The sequence below is a fragment of the Vipera ursinii genome, assembly GCF_947247035.1.
Source record: "Vipera ursinii genome assembly, chromosome: Z".
In the NCBI taxonomy this organism is placed as follows: Eukaryota; Metazoa; Chordata; class Lepidosauria; order Squamata; family Viperidae; genus Vipera; species Vipera ursinii.
Window position 1 is genome coordinate 2,698,175 of NC_139517.1, and position 17,457 is coordinate 2,715,631.

Here is a 17,457-nt window from a genome sequence, read left to right on the forward strand (position 1 = left end):
CCAGGACATAAAAAGAAGGATTTTCATGCTGATCTTGTAAGAACAGCTATTAATTCTTCCGTTTGGCACCTCGGGAGAAAAAGTTACCAACCAAACGTTAGAGGATCTTTGCCTTGGTTCTTCAGGGACACCCAGGGATGTGTCTCCATGAAGGAAGGCATCTCCTCAGGGTGGATCACGGCCTCCTGAAGAAGCAGGAAGGACTAGATCCACCCATTGCACTGAGCACAGCGGAAAAGAACAGCAGAGCAGCCACACCCACAGAGGTGGACCTTTCTCCTTCTGAATCTCTCTTTGGGCTTTCGGTTTCATTTGCCCTTCTCCCTCCTTCAGAGACTGCAACAATCACAGTCCGCATTTATGTGAAGACAAGCAAAGTCTGCCTGAGAGTCTCTTCTCTTACCTGCTGCCAGGAGGGTCCATGAAAGGACTGAAAGAGAGAAAGAGGGAAGGTGGAGTTAAGAGAAGGAGAGATGATCGCAGACTGTGCAAGACTTTCACCCCAGCATCCCCAACTGTTATGGCTGGAATTAACAGCTGATTTGGGGACCTTCCTGGCACCATGAGGATTTTCTCTCCAAAGTTCAGCTGTTCTGATGTCCCCAGTTCCCTCTTCTTTGAGAGGAGCAGGAAGGACAAAATGGGAGACTTCTTATACTCAACACACTTCCCTGCGACCCACAGAATGACCCCTTTCTTTGCTCATCCGTTGCTCACACTAGCTATCTCTTTTGTGGACCATGAAGTTGCAATTTGGGGTCCTCTTCTGGGTGTTTTTGATGGGGGGGGGAAGAGAGGCTGCTCTGCATTCCCGCAAACCCCCTTTAGTTGAGGTGACTCTGAATCCTGAGAACTAGGGACAGAGGACATGGGGAGGGGCAGGGAAGTGCCCCATTGCTCAAATGATTGCTCACCAAGGAAGAAGGAAGCTCAGGCTTCTCGACAAGGATTAGAAGAAGTAAAGGAGTTGGGAGTGTGGGAAGTAAGCCCCCCTCCCAGAGAAAGAAATATTAAAAAGGCAGAATATTATATTTCCCCAAAGGATTTTAAAGGCAGAAACCAACTACCCCACCACCCCGTGTCTCTCTGCCCCAAACAGAAACCAGGTTGGCAGAAATACAGATGTGATCATCTTGTCAGAAAGTTTGGAGCCAGGACGCTGATGGGATTAGAAAGACAAATATCCCTAGAATCAACAATCTCTCACACCAAAAATATCCAACACTCATCAGCCACAGCCACAGGGAAGCAGGATATGGCATTTGGGACACAATAGGTTTAGCCCACCACCATCAGAATACCAGGAAGGCACACTCAGATTCAGGTCAAAGTTCAAGCCACAGGAAAAACTCCAAACAAAAGCCCAAGGAGGTATAAAATCCCAGCACTCCCTGCTACATATGGTTACTTTTTTTCCCCAGAGCCATCTTTCTATTTGTGTCTCTTCTTCAATAAACTGAACAGGAGCAAAGCAATCATCTCTTGGGTGCAGGAGAGGAGAAGAGTCAGATTGAGGGAAGTAGAAGAAGGAGGTCCCAAACCTGTTATCCAAGTGATGGCCTCCATCTTCAGGATTGCTGGGAAGGAGGTGTTGTTGGTCTCCGTCGCTCTCTTCTTCCTTCCCCAGAGAGATGAAGAGCTGCAACCTCTCTTGAGTCAGTCCTTCAACTCAACGACCAAGGGAGGAACTGCGTCATCCCCACCGAGGACATCACACCCACGCCCTCCCAGCCCAGGACGCAGCTCGGTTCCCCGGCCTCCTTCACCACACCAAAGCCTTTCTCTCTGCAGCAGAGACCTGCCCCCATCCTCCTGAGCTCTCTCGTACCCAAAGAGAATGAAAAATAAAATGAAATAAATGAAATGAAATAAAAATAGCCATCTGGTGAGGTGGAGGTGTGAAAGCCAAGAAGCCATGTTGTTCTCCTCTTTTGCAAGGTCGAACATCCCACCCCACCCCGCTCTGTGTGTCTGACCTGATCAGCTGCATTGCTCATCCTAAGCCATCCATTTCCGCAGTGGAGCCACAGACAGACAGAAAAAAGCAAATGATAATCGATTACCGGTAAGTAGAAAAAAAAATAGTTCTGATACATACCGGTAGTTCCCCTAAAACACTTCTGAAAATTGTTGCTTGTGTCTAAAACACCAGAATGATTATCTAATAGTTTTTGCAATTTATAACATTTTATTCAATTATCAAGTAAAATACAAAAATACAAAAACAAACAGTGGGGAGGGAAAAGGAAAAGGAAAGTATGGGGGAGAAGGGAAAAAGAAGAGAAAAGGCATTGACTTCGGATTTCTTCATTTGCAGAAGAAGGAAGCTGTAACATCAAAGCTCCACTTTTTACTTTTGCAAATTGGTGTAAACTAGCCACTTCTATAGCAACAAATCAATCTAATCAGTAAAAGCCAAAATCAAAGTTTCATTTTTATTTTCTCCACCTCGAGCACAAAGTCCAGAAGCGGTCTCCATGTGGAAACAAAAGTACTTATTTCCTTTTCTTTAATCAAAAGGGTCAATTTAGCCAACTCTGCCAACCCCATCAGCTCAGAATGATTGTCCTAATTGCGATCTGCTTGAAGAACCCCCAAACTATCATCTCATTTCAATAAAAAGTTATAAATTGCTCCTACAATCCATGTTATATATCTTCAAGAACTTAGGAATTGGAGGACAAAAAATATCCAAGGCGAGTAAAATCAAAAGCAAATAGTCTTTAAAAATGAATCATTTAATTTGAGTGATGTGGTGTTCCCAAAACTTTCTTCATTAACTCTGCAAATCTGCTCTTGAATTACAATTTGGAGTTTACAATGACATGTAATCTGCATTGTGATTGGTTGCTATGGGCGTGGAGAGGGAGTTTCCCTTTTTCCCCGCCTTTTTCTTCAGTGAGCCCTCATGTGCTCTGTTATTTACCTCACGATACTCCAGTTTAGACTGACCCTCTAGTTTGATATATATATACTGTATTTGGACAATGGCTGTGCAGTTCTCTGACAGACTCATAATATAAGATGATGTCCAGGATTTTGCCCTATTTGGTGTATTTTTGTTTCTGCCATAAATTGAAGCTGAGCTGCATCCCATCATCTCTTCAAGGGTGATGCCCATATCTAAGCCTAATAAGAGACTTAACCAAGAAAGACACATTTTGCTGCAATCAGGGATGATTTTGCTGCCTTCCTTTAGGTTGAAACACAATGTCACTATACAATATCCCCTCTTCTTCCCGTTGTGTAGGACAGTTCTTCCTTGTTGTTGGTCCAGGAGGAGACGGAATGAAGGAGTCCCGGATGCAGCTGTAGGTGACCTCAGAGGGCTGGGGAAGGTGAGGGAATGAGAAGACATTGTTCAATCTGCCTGCAGGCAAGGAACCCATTGAGAACATGGGATTTCTCCATCATTTCACAGCATTTTTATAAAGAAATAATCTTGACCCATCTGTTAGGGCTGTTAAGATACTTAGTTTTTGAAATATTTCTTTCTGCTTGTGTGGGCTTCAAGGCCGTTCAATTTCTTGGCCAACACATGATTTCTGAAACTGAAGGCCACAAAGAGAATTATTCTACTTTCCCATTATTAAAAGAAATATCTAGGAGTTCAAAAACTCCTAAATTCTGTTTTTGAAACCAAGCAGGCCAAGAAACCTAGAGGAGGAGATCTTCAGAGAGATCAAGACAAATGGATTTATGGAAAGTACATTCTGCCTGAATGGAAGAAGCTCTAAATCCTATTTGCTTCATTCCTGTTTCCTCATGACGGTTGGGTGACTCCAGAGGACACCATCAACAGTGGGGATAAAACTTGGTTTCACTCTCCAGTGGAAACTGACCTTCCCTGCAGACACTGTTTAAAGTCACCCATGAATCCCACCAGCTACCTTGACAGGTGTGGGTATAGCTGTTGTTGCTGCTGGAGGCTCCATCACCGCAAGATCATTTCCTTCCTCCTCCTTTTTTGGAAGCTGAGATTGTTCCTGGGATGGTGATGCTTCCAAGGCAGGAATAAAAATGAAAAAGAAGATGGAATTGCTTCTTTCTATCATCCTCGTGTATTTTGTTCCCATCCCTCTCACATCCAGGCCTGACTCTCCTTTCCTGCCACCCCGTAGGATCTCTCTGTCAACCACAAGGAGCAATCTCTGGCTCCAGGTAAGGATCCCTTGAACCCCAATCAGGTCACTTACTGCACTTTTTCTTCCAGCAATAAAAGGCAAACGGAACCAGCAGGATTACGATAAGCGTCGCCATCCAGGAATATCTCCAAATAGGATCTGAATCCTGGGCCCGAACTAGTTGGAGTAACAAACAAGAAGGATGATTTAGTATTTCTTGCAGAACAGCTCAACCTGCCCTGCTCTTCAAAGTTTAGATTATATTGAATCGACAAATGAAACACAGCCCTTTTTTTATCAAGCTCGTTTCCCGATTTTTCACGGACTTCTCTGTGGAGCTAGTTAACAATCCCACAAAAGCCATTTGCCTTTCTCCAGGTTTTTCTTTGTTCTTCCTAGTCTAGCCTATCATGGTGGTCTCAAGATTTAACCACATCCAGCCTTCCCCTAACTGGCTCACCTGTCACATTTATCCCCCGGCTCCAAGAAGACACGAGCCATCGGTTGCTTCTCTTTTCTTTATAACTGCAAGCAAATTCCCCTCTGTGGTTGAACGACGCATGTAGGATTCTCAAAGAGGCCCTTTGAACACGATCTGTGGGTTCACTGGAGGGTTCCAGAAGACCTTCTTCCCTGGAGGTGATCTCCATCCCATCCTTGTAGAAATGGAAGATCTTCTCTGCATTGCCTCCTTCCACTGAGCAGAGGAAGACCAAAGGGTCACCTTCCTTCACCTTCTGGGACAACGGATCCACCTTCAGCAGCGGGGAAGGAGGCTGATCTGCAAGAAAGGTTCACCAGGAACATATTAGTGTCTCCATGAAAGCAGGGGAGTTCCCGGAGATCATCCATAGGATCTCCTTGAATCTAAGGTATCATTTCTATGAGAAAAAGCAGTGACATTTCAGAGAACGGAGATTAAGATGGGAAATAAGAAAGGGGATGCTGTATTTTGGGGTGAAAATAATACATAAACTGCCCCTTTTCACCCAGGAAAAACTGGATCAAGCAATCATGACCTTTGTCTACCCATCAGCCAAACCTTCAAATTAAAGAAAAGCAAGATGCAGCACAGAACATACAATATAAAAATAGGTATGTAGCACGTAAGACTGAAAAAGAATTTGTTCTTTCTGTAACAGTTCTCACCATGCTGTCGCAATCAAAACATTCCATCTGGGAGATATTTTCCCCATTGAAAGAAAGCCCTCCTGACCATTTTCTTAGAGGAGGCGTTATTTATTTAACGGTGGTTTGGTTCACTGGATTAATTTTTGAAAGGTTTATTGTGTATTTTAATAGGTTGAGTATCAGAACTGCCTTTGATCCATCTTACCAACAACTGAGAAGACCAGCTGGTTACTTTCAGGAGCAGATGACCATCCCCCAGGCCCAGATGATTCCCTGATCTTGCATTTACATATAATTATTTGGTCAGTGTTCAGATTTTCAGTTCTGACATTGAAGGTACTATCATTGAGATGTTGATCTAGAATTTGTAACTTGGATTGATTTCTACAGTAGAAAAAGAACCTATGGGATCCCTCAGGATTCCGTGTCACGACTCCCTCAGGGAGGGAGCAATCCAAAGGAACCTCTTCTCCTTTAACAATGACGGTGTGTGGAAGAGGTGAGGACAGCCTGGGGGCTGGTAGAGATGAATCTGTCTGTGAAGCTGAGGAAAGAAAGAGAAGACATTGAGACTTTACTTCTGGTCTCCTCTTGGAAACGAGTCTCTAGACCAGAACATCCACCCCAATTCCCAGAATGGCTCCCATCCACAATCTGCTCTGAGAATCCTTCACCCACTGCTTCCTCTTGCAAGGACAGGAGTGGGACAAAAAGGGACCAATGCTGCAAATGAAAGGTTCTCCTACCCTTCATGGCTTGGATGAAGGTCCATCCAAGATTTCAACCTCTTCCTGATCTTTTAGGACTGTCTTCCTTTCTGGTCTCCTTGCTTTGCAGACCACAGGTCCCCACCCTTTCTAGGTTGGTGGCCCGGAGGGAAAGGGAGGAGCAAGCAAATTGGCTCATGCATGCACAAAAGGTGCTGCTAGTGCCTGCACGCATGTGCAAATGGGGCTACTAGCGCCCGTGTGACTGCTAGAACAATTGGGGGGGAGCGTGCCTGCACATGTGCACACACCGGCCAGGTATTCTCACAGCCCAGTGGCCAGCAGGCTAGGGACCAGTAGTGGGCTGCAGCCCACAGGTTGGGGACCCCTGTTGTAGACACTTCTCCATTTTATATTGGGAGAAGAAGAACTTGACCTGGACATTCTTTAGAAGGGTCAATCTTAGATTCACCAGGACATAAAGAGAAGGATTTTCATGCTTATCTTGTAAGAACAGCTATTAATTCTTCAGTATGGCACCTCGGGAGAAAAGGTTACCAACCAAACGTTAGAGGATCTTTGTCTTGGTTCTTCAGGGACACCCAGGGATGTGTCTCCATGAAGGAAGGCATCTCCTCAGGGTGGATCACGGCCTCCTGAAGAAGCAGGAAGGACTGGATCCGCCCATTGCACTGAGCCCAGTGGAAAAGAACAGCAGAGCAGCCACACCCACGGAGGTGGACCTTTCTCCTTCTGAATCTCTCTTTGGGCTTTCGGCTTCATTTGCCCTTCTCCCTCCTTCAGAGACTGCAACAATCACAGTCCGCATTTATGTGAAGACAAGCAAAGTCTGCCTGAGAGTCTCTTCTCTTACCTGCTGCCAGGAGGGTCCACGAAAGGACTGGAAGAGAGAAAGAGGGAAGGTGGAGTTAAGAGAAGGAGAGATGATCGCAGACTGTGCAAGACTTTCACCCCAGCATCCCCAACTGTTATGGGTGGAGTTAGGAGCACATTTGGGGACCTTCTGTGCCCCATGAGGGTTATCTCTCCAAGGTTCAGCTGTTCTGATGTCCCCAGTTCCCTCTTATTTGAGAGGAGCAGGAAGGACAAAACGGGAGACTCCTTATACTCAACACACTTCCCTGCGACCATGAAGTTGCAATTTGGGGTCCTCTTCTGGGTGTTTCTGATGGGGGGAAGAGAGGCTGCTCTGCATTCCCGCAAACCCCCTTTAGCTGAGGTGACTCTGAATCACGAGAACTAGGGACAGAGGACATGGGGTGGAGAGGCAGGGAAGTGCCCCATTGCTCAAATGATTGCTCACCAAGGAAGAAGGAAGTAAAGGAGTTGGGAGTGTGGGAAGTAAGCCCCCCTCCCAGAGAAAGAAATATTAAAAAGGCAGAATATTATATTTCCCCAAAGGATTTTAAAGGCAGAAACCAACTATTCCCCCACCCACCCCGGAGTCTCTCTGCGCCAAACAGAAACCAGGTCTGTAGAAATGCAGATGTGATCATCTTGTCAGAAAGATTGGAGCCAGGAAGCTGATGGGATTAGAAAGACAAAGATCCCTAGAATCAACAATCTCTCACACCAAAATAATCCAACACTCATCAGCCACAGCCACAGGGAAGCAGGATATGACCTTTAGGAAACAATAGGATTAACCCACCACCATCCAAATACCAGAAAGGCACACTCAGACGCAGGTCAAAGTTCATGCCACAGGAAAAACTCCAAACAAAAGCCCAAGAAGGTATAAAAACCCACCACTCCCTACTAGATGTGGTCACTTTTTTTTCCAGAGCCATGTTTGTAGCTGTGTCTCTTCTTCAATAAACAATTATCTCTTGGGTGCAGGAGAGGAGAAGAGTCAGATTGAGGGAAGTAGAAGAAGGAAGTCCCAAACCTGTTATCCAAGTGATGGCCTCCATCTTCACTTCAGGATTCCTGGGAAGGAGGTGTTGTTGGTCTCCGTCGCTCTCTTCTTCCTTCCCCAGAGAGATGAAGAGCTGCAACTTCTCTTGAGTCAGTCCTTCAACTCAACGACCAAGGGAGGAACTGCGTCATCCCCACCGAGGACATCACACCCACGCCCTCCCAGCCCAGGACGCAGCTCGGCTCCCCGGCCTCCTTCACCACACCAAAGCCTTTCTCTCTGCAGCAGAGACCTGCCCCCATCCTCCTGAGCTCTCTTGTACCCAAAGAGAATGAAAAATAAAATGAAATAAATGAAATGAAATAAAAATAGCCATCTGGTGAGGTGGAGGTGTGAAAGCCAAGAAGCCATGTTGTTCTGCTCTTTTGCAAGGTCGAACACCCCACCCCACCCCTTTGTGTGTCTGACCTGATCAGCTGCATCGCTCATCCTAAGCCACCCATTTCCGCAGTGGAGCCACAGACAAACAGAATAAAGCAAATGATAATCGATTAAGTAGAAAAAAAAATAGTTCTCATACGTAGCAGTTACCTTCAAACACTTCTGAAAATCGTTGCTTGTGTCTAAAACACCAGAATGATTATCTTAATTGTTTTTGCAATTTATAACATTGTATTCTATTATAAAGTAAAATGCAAAAATACAAAAACAAAGAGCAGGACACAGTGGGGAGGGACAAGGGAAAGGAAAGTGAGGGGGAGAAGGGAAAAGGAAAATAATAGCCATTGACTTCGGATTTCCTGTATTGCAGAAGAAGGAAGCTGTAACATCAAAGGTCCACTTCTTTTTTGACCTCTGTTAAGGGTTTTCTGTATGGAATACAATCCAGGTTTCCTATGGAAGACCTCAATAGCCAAGATCCAGACAAAGCTCAATAGTAGTAATTGTGAGAGGGAGTCCTAGTGGACAATCCCTTAAATAGGAGCCAGCCGTGTGCTGCAGCTGCCAAAAAAGCCAACACAGTGCTAGGCTGCATTAAAAGAGGGATAGAATAAAGATCAAGTGAAGTGTTATTACCGCTTTACAATGCCTTGGTAAGGCCACACTTGGAATACAGCATCCAGTTTTGGTCACCACGAAGTAAAAAAGATGTCGAGACTCTGGAAAGAGCGCAGAGAAGAGCAACAAAGATGATTGGGGGGCTGGAGGCTAAAACATATAAGGAACGGTTGCTGGAATTGGGTATGTGTAGTTTAATGAAGAGAAGGGTGAGGGGTGACATGATAGCAGTCTTCCAATATCTCAGGGGCTGCCACAAAGAAGAGGGAGTCAAGCTATTCTCCAAAGCACCTGAAAGCAGGACAAGAAGCAACGGATGGAAACTAGTCAAGGAGAGAAGCAACCTGGAATTAAGGAGAAACTTCCTGACAGTTAGAACAATTAACCAGTGGAACAACCTGCCTCCAGAAGTGGTGAATGCTCCAACACTGGAAGTTTTTAAGAAGAGACTGGACAGCCATTTGTCTGAAATGGTATAGGGTTTCCTGCCTGAGCAGGGGGTTGGACTAGATGACCTCCAAGGTCCCTTCCAACATCATCATCATCATCATCATCATCATTATTATTATTATTTCCCCAGTAGTACCAATTCTGAAGAAGACAAAACCAAAATGTACATTATGAAGAAAAGATGACGTAATGGAAATCTTCCCACTACAACCCACCGCAAAAAAAGAATCTTCAAGGCTTTTGAATGCCATAAAAGGTAAGTTTTATTGAATACACATCTCGGAACTGAAAAAGTAAAACCAGCTCTGATTTTCCCACACGAAAAACTGCCTAGTGAAACAATAGCTTCCCTTTCCCCCCACCCCCTGGGTGTCCACACTCTCAAATCATAGAACTTCATTTTGTTGTAGGAACAGTCCACTTCTAGAGTTCAGCTATCTACGATTGCCATCCCATGAAGGAAAAGGATTGTCCTTCAGCATCAGACGTGACCAATTCTGGTTTCCTATCTCAGATTCCTGAAGGTAATGGGATGCTCCTGAGAAACCTACAAGGACAATCCCTTAAAACTTTGCCTCCAACACTTGATTAGAGCAATTTTTAATGGCTTCTAAGACAGTTTTCTGAAATGTCTTTCATTTGGTATATTTGTATGGGCATCAAGGGCAATTACTGCATGTATCTTGGGCAATACATGTTTTGCTATACCGGAGACCAGAAAGTATTTTTCTCCAGTTTTAAAAAATATCTAGAGGTAATACAATGCCTAAATTTTATGGTTGAAACCAAATAAGGAAAGAATCAAAGAAGCCGATTCTTTAACTTATTCAAGTTCAGAGAGATCAAGACAAACTGACTTATGGAAAGTAAATCTGGCTTGAACTGAAGGGCTAGAGTTCAACTAGCATGAGAACAGCCTGGTTCAAGCACTCTAAAGCCCATCTGCATCACTCTTGTCTCCGCACAATGACAGTTGCGGGCAGTGCTTTTTTTGTAAAAGAAAAAGGTGCCGGAACTCACACACGTCATACAACCCGCCTTGCCTACCCTACAAGGTTCCATCCAAAAAAGGTGCCGGAACTCCGTTCTGAGCGTTCTATGAGAAAAAAAGCCCTGGTTGCGGGACTCCCTGCAGACACTGATTTAAGTAACTCCTGAATCCCACCAGCTACCTTGACAGGTGAAGGTCTAGCTGCTATTGGTGCTTGAGGCTCCGTCACTGCAAGATCATTTTTTCCCCCTCTTTCTTTTCTGGAAACTGAGATTGTTCCTGGCATGGGGATGCTTCTGAGACAGCAATAAAAATAAGGATAAAACTACTTTTTTCCACCATCCTCATGTATTATCTTCCCAGCTGTCTCATATTCAAGCCTGCTTCTCCTTTCCTGCTCTGTAAAGGTTCACTAAGTCAACATCTCCAACCCGAAGGAGCCACCTCTGACTCCAGGTAAGTGAACCCTTGAACCCAACCGTTTCACTGACTGTTCTTTTTCTTCCAGCGATAAAAGGCAAATGGAACCGGCAGGATTGTAATAAGAATTACCATCCAGGAATATCTCCACCCAAGATCTGAATCTTTGGTCCAAACTGGTTCAACTGAGAAAGAAGAAGGATGATTTTGTGTTTCTTGGCAGAACATCTCAGCTTGCCCTGTTCTTCAAACTTAGGATCCCATTAACTCTAAAATTGAAATTGACGTCCCTAGCATCACTTAACATTTTGGATTTTTCATGGACTCCCTTTGGAGATTACTCAGGGATCTTATAGAATCTCTCTGCCTTTTCCCAAGACTATCTTTGTCCTTCCTAGTCTAGCCTGCAGTGGTGGGATTTGCTGGTGGTCTCACATGTAAGAATGAATCCAACTCAACCTTCCCCCCAAATGGCTCTCCTGTGACCTTCACGCCCGACTCCAAGAAGACAGGATCCATCGGTTGCTTCTCTCTTCCTCAGAGCTGGAAGCAAATTCCCCACCGTGGAGGAATGTGGCGTGTAGGATTCTCAGGGACCCATTCTGAGGAGGATCTGTGGGTTCACTGGAAACTTTCAGAACGCCTTCAGGGCAGGAGGTGATCTCCAGCCCATCCTTGTAGAAATGGAACTTCTTCTCTGTGCATTCCCACAGAGAGGGCCTCCTCAGGGTGCCACCGGTCAGAGAATGTCGTCTGGTGGCCCCCAGGGGGAGGTCCTTCTCTGTGGGCGCCCCGGATTTATGGAATCGGTTGCCGGTTGAGCTCCAGATGGCGCCCGACCTTCGCTCCTTCCGGCGCGATCTGAAGACTTATTTGTTCGAACAAGCCGGCCTGGCCTGATGGGGGATGGGTTGGGATTTTATTGTTGTTGTAAATATATTTATCTATTGTTTTAGCTTGGGCATTTTGTTTAATTCTTTTTTTAACTTTTGTATCTTTGTACTTTTATATGTTTGCCCTGTTCACCACCCTGAGTCCTTTGGGAGAAGGGCGGTATACAAATAAAATTATTATTATTATTATTATTATTATTATTATTATTATTATTATTATTATTATTATTATTATTATTATTATTATATTATATTATTATTATTATTATTATTATTATTATTATTATTATTATTATTATTATTATTATTATTATTATTATTCTCTGCGTTGCCTCCTTCCACGGAGCAGAAGAAGACCAGGTGGTCACCTTCCTTCACAGTGTGAAGATATTCATATATTATTGTTAAAAATAAAAAAAAATCATCCTTGCAGTAGAAAAATAAACTTTCTGCCCGAGATCCCTCAGGGAGGGAGCATATCAAGCGAATCTCTGCTCCTTTGATGATGACGTTGTGTGGAAGAGATGAGGAGAGTCTGGGGGCTGGTAGCCACGAATCTGTCTGTGAACCCAAGGAAAGAAGAGAAAGAAAGAAAGAAAGAAAGAAAGAAAGAAAGAAAGAAAGAAAGAAAGAAAGAAAGGAGGGAGGGAGGGAGGGAGGGAGGGAGGGAGGGAGGGAGGGAGGGAGGGAGGGAAGGAAGGAAGGAAGGAAGGAAGGAAGGAAGGAAGGAAGGAAGGAAGGAAGGAAGGAAGGAAGGAAGGCCATTGAGTCTTTCCTTCTGATCACCTCCTAGAATTATATCTCTACACCAGAACATCAACCCAGATTCCTAATATGACTCCCATCCATGAACTGCTATAGGAACCCTTGTTCCCACTGCTTCTCCTTGTGAAGACAGGTGATGAAGAGAAGGGCAGCAACATCTACCCTTGACTTAGTCCTCTAAATGGCAACAGCCAGAAGAAGACCTCTTTGAACTTCACCATGGACACACCCAGACCCCGACTAGGACATGGCTCTGCTGCTTGGTCTTTATTCCCTCAAAGACATCTGCACGCAAAACCTCATTTCAATACCCGAGAGTACATTTTGGGAACACCACATCACTCAAATTAAATGACCCATTTTTAAAGACTATTTGCTTTTGATTTACTCGCCCTGGATATTTTTTGTCCTCCAATTCCTAAGTTCTTAGAGATATACAACATGGATTGTAGGAGCAATTTATAACCGTTTATTGAAATGAGATGATATCTTGGGTGCCCTTCAAACACATCGCAATTAGGCTATTCATTCTGAGCTGATGGAATTGGCAGAGTTGGCTAAATTGACCCTTTTGGTTGAAGAAAAGAACATAAGTACTTTTGTTTCCACATGGGGATCGCTTCTAGACTTTGTGCTTGAGATGGAGAAAATAAAAATGAAACTTTGATTTGGGGATTTACTGATTAGATTGATTTGTTGTTATAGAAGTGGCTAGTTTACAGCACTTTGGAAAAGTAAAAAATGAAGCTTCATTTTTAATGCTTCCTTCTACTGGAATAGAGGAAATCCGAAGTCAATGCCTTTTTTTTTTATTTTTCCCTTCTCCCCCTCACTTTCCTTTCCCTTGTCCCTCCCCACTGTGTCCTGCTATTTGTTTTTGTGTGCTTGTATTTTACTCCATAATCTAATAAAATGTTGTAAATTGAAAAAAACAATTAGGATAATCATTCTGGTATTTTAGACACAAGCAACGATTTTCAGACTTTTTAAAGGGAACTGCTACGTATCAGAACTACTTTTTTCCTAATTAATCGATTATCATTTGCTTTATTCTGTCTGTCTGTGGCTCCACTGCGGAAATGGGTGGCTTAGGATGAGCAATGCAGCTGATCAGGTCAGACACACAAAGGGGTGGGGTGGGGTGTTCGACCTTGCAAAAGAGCAGAACAACATGGCTTCTTGGCTTTCACACCTCCACCTCACCGGATGGCTATTTTTATTTCATGTTATTTATTTCATTTTATTTTTCATTCTTTTTGGGTACAAGAGAGCTCAGGAGGATGGGGGCAGGTCTCTGCTGCAGAGAGAAAGGCTTTGGTGTGGTGAAGGCGGCCAGGGAGCCGAGCTGCGTCCTGGGCTGGGAGGGCGTGGGTGTGATGTCCTCGGTGGGGATGACGCAGTTCCTCCCTTGGTCGTTGAGTTGAAGGACTGACTCAAGAGAAGTTGCAGCTCTTCATCTCTCTGGGGAAGGAGGAAAAGAGCGACGGAGACCAACAACACCTCCTTCCCAGCAATCCTGAAGATGGAGGCCATCACTTGGATAACAGGTTTGGGGCCTCCGTCTTCTACTTCCCTCAATCTGACTCTTCTCCTCTCCTGCACCCAAGAGATGATTGTTTTACTCCTGTTTATTGAAGAAGAGACACAGCTAGAAAGATGGCTCTGGAAAAAAAAGTGACCACATCTAGCAGGAAGTGGTGGGTTTTTATACCTTCTTGTGCTTCTGTTTGGAGTTGTTCTTGTGGCATGAACTTTGACCTGAGTCTGAGTGTGCCTTTCTGGTATTCTGATGGTGGTGGGTTAATCCTATTGTGTCCCAAAGTTCATATCCTGCTTGCCTGGGGCTGTGGCTGATGAGTGTTGGATTATTTTGGTGTGAGAGATTCTTAATTCTAGCGATCTTTGTCTCTCTACTCCCATCAGTTTCCTGGCTCCAAACTTTCTGACAAAATGATCACATCTGTATTTCTGCCAACCTGGTTTCTGTTTGGGGTAGAGAGACTCGGGTGTGTGTGTGTGTGTGGTTGGTTTCTTCCTTTAAAATTCTTTGGGGAAATATAATATTCTACCTTTTTAATATTTCCCAAAATATTTCTTTCTCTGGGAGGGGGGCTTACTTCCCACACTCCCAACTCCTTTACTTTTTCTAATCCTTCTCAAGAAATCTGAGCTTCCTTCTTTCTTGGTGAGGAATCATTTGAGCCATGGGGCACTTCACTGCCTCTCCTCCCCATGTCCTCTGCCCCCAGTTCTCAGGATTCAGAGTCACCTCAACTAAAGTGGGTTTGCGTGAATGCAGAGCAGCCTCTCTTCCCCCATCAGAAACACCCAGAAGAGGACCCCAAATTGCAACTTCATGGTCCACAAAAGAGATAGCTAGTGTGAGCAATGGATGAGCAAAGAAAGGGGTCATTCTGTGGGTTGTAGGGAAGGGTGTTGAGTATAAGGAGCCTCCCGTTTTGTCCTTCCTGCCCCTCTCAAATAAAAGGGAACTGGGGAGATCAGAACAGCTGAACTTTGGAGAGAAAACCCTCATGGGGCACAGAAGGTCCCCAAATCTGCTCCTAATTCCAGCCATAACAGTTGGGGATGCTGGGGTGAAAGGCTTGCACAGTCTGCGATCATCTCTCCTTCTCTTAACTCCACCTTCCCTCTTTCTCTCTTCCAGTCCTTTCATGGACCCTCCTGGCAGCAGGTAAGAGAAGAGACTCTCAGGCAGACTTTGCTTGTCTTCACATAAATGCGGAGTGTGATTGTTGCAGTCTCTGAAGGAGGGAGAAGGGCAAATGAAGCCGAAAGCTCAAAGAGAGATTCAGAAGGAGAAAGGTCCACCTCTGTGGGTGTGGCTGCTCTGCTGTTCTTTTCCGCTGGGCTCAGTGCAATGGGCGGATCCAGTCCTTCCTGCTTCTTCAGGAGGCCGTGATCCACCCTGAGGAGCTGCCTTCCTTCATGGAGACACATCCCTGGGTGTCCCTGCAGAACCAAAGCAAAGATCCTCTAACCGTTTGGTTTTTAACCTTTTCCCCCAACGTTCAAAACTGAATAATAGCCATTCTTACAAGATAAGCATGAAAATCCTTCTGTTTATGTTCTGATGAAGAATGTCCAGGTCATGTTCTTCTTCTCCCAATATAAAAACGAGAAGTGTCTACAAAAGGGGTCCCCAACCTGTAGGCCACAACCCACTACTGGTCCGTACCCTGCTGGCCACTGGACTGTAAGAATAGCAGTGGGTCAAGGATTCTCAGAGCAGACTGTGGATGGGAGCCATTCTGGGAATGGAGGTGGAGGTTCTGGTTTAGAGATTTATTCCAGGAGGACAGCAGAAGGAAAGTCTCAATGTCTTCTCTTTCTTTCCTCAGGTTCACAGAAAGATTCATCTCTACCAGCCCCCAGGCTGTCCTCACCTCTTCCACACACCGTCATTGTTAAAGGAGAAGAGGTTCCCTTCAAGTGCTCCCTCCCTGAGGGAGTCACGTCATGGAATCCTGAGGGATCCCATAGGTTCTATTTCTACTGTACAAATCAATCCAAGTCAATAATTGTATATCAATATCTCAATCATAATACCTTCAATGTCAGAACTGAAAATCTGAACTCTGACCAAATAATTATATGTAAATGCAAGATCAAGGTATCATCTGGGAGATGGACATCTGCTCCTGAAAGTAACCAGTTGGTCTTCTCAGTTGTTGGTAAGATGGATACTCATTGCTCGGAAATATTCACATCAAAGGCAGTTCTAATACTCAACCTATTAAAATGCACAATAAACCTTTCAAAAATTAATCCAGTGAACCAAACGAGCAGAGCCAACCTTAAATAAATAACGCCTCCTCTAAGAAAATGGTCAGGAGGACTTTCTTTCAATGGGGAAAATATCTCCCAAATTCTTTTTCAGTCTTACGTGCTTCATACCTACCTATTTTTATATTTTATGTTCTGTGGTGCATCTTGCTTTTCTTTAATTTGAGGGTTTGGCTGATGGCTAGACAAAGGTCATGATTGCTTGATCCAGTCTTTCTTGGGTGAAAAGGGGCAGTTTATGTGTTATTTTTACCCCAAAATACAGCATTCCCCTTCCTTATTTCCCATCTTAGTCTCCGTTCTCTGAAATATCATTGCTTTGTCTCATAGAAATGGTACCTTAGATTCAAGGAGATCCTATGGATGATCTCCGGGAACTCCCCTGTTTTAAGGGAGACATTAATATGTTCCTGGTGAACCTTTCTTGCAGATCAGCTTCCTTCTCCGCTGCTGGATGTGGATCCGTTGTCCCAGAAGGTGAAGGAAGGTGACCCTTTGGTCTTCCTCTGCTCAGTGGAAGGAGGCAATGCAGAGAAGATCTTCCATTTCTACAAGGATGGGATGGAGATCACCTCCAGGGAAGAAGGTCTTCTGGAACCCTCCAGTGAACCCACAGATCCTGTTCAAAGGGCCTCTTTGAGAATCCTACATGCGTCGGTCAACCACAGAGGAGAATTTGCTTGCAGTTATGAAGAAAAGAGAAGCAACCAGTGGTTCATGTCTTCTTGGAGCCAGGGGATAAACGTGACAGGTGAGCCAGTTAGGGGAAGCTTGGATGTGGTTAAATCTTGAGACCACCATGATAGGCTAGACTAGGGAGGCGAAAGAGCAATCTACAGAAAGGCAAATGGCTTCTATGGGATTGCTAAGGAAATTCCACGAAGAAGACCACGAAAGGTTTAGAAGTGAGACTAATATAAAAAGTTAAAGGTTCCCCCGCACATGCGTGCTAGTCGTTTCCAACTCTAGGGGCCGGTGCTCATCTAATATAAGAGGTGACTATTTGAGTTTTAGATGAAATAGGATCTAAATTTTCAACAGCAGGACAGGGTAAAAATATTCTTCCAAGTTATATTAAATCGTCCTCCTTCTTTCCTAGTCATACCAGTTTGGATCCAAGATTCATATTCTATTTGGAGATATGCCTGGAGATGGATTCTTTTTCTAATTCTGCTGGTTCCAATTGTCTTTTATTGCTGGAAGCAAAAGAGCAGTACGTGAAGGATTTGGG

General features: G+C 44.4%; 2 long non-coding RNA genes across 2 annotated transcripts in view; one reads left to right on the plus strand and one right to left on the minus strand.

Annotated features, from left to right (window-relative positions):
- Positions 1-17,457, minus strand: part of LOC310648328 — a 29,073-nt gene that overhangs the window by 1,231 nt on the left and 10,385 nt on the right. The gene's annotated exons all lie outside the window — the stretch shown is intronic.
- On the plus strand, positions 13,902-15,835 carry LOC310648978. Its single transcript, XR_014494194.1, has 3 exons — positions 13,902-13,966; positions 15,088-15,114; positions 15,782-15,835. It is a non-coding gene; the product is annotated as an uncharacterized lncRNA (long non-coding RNA).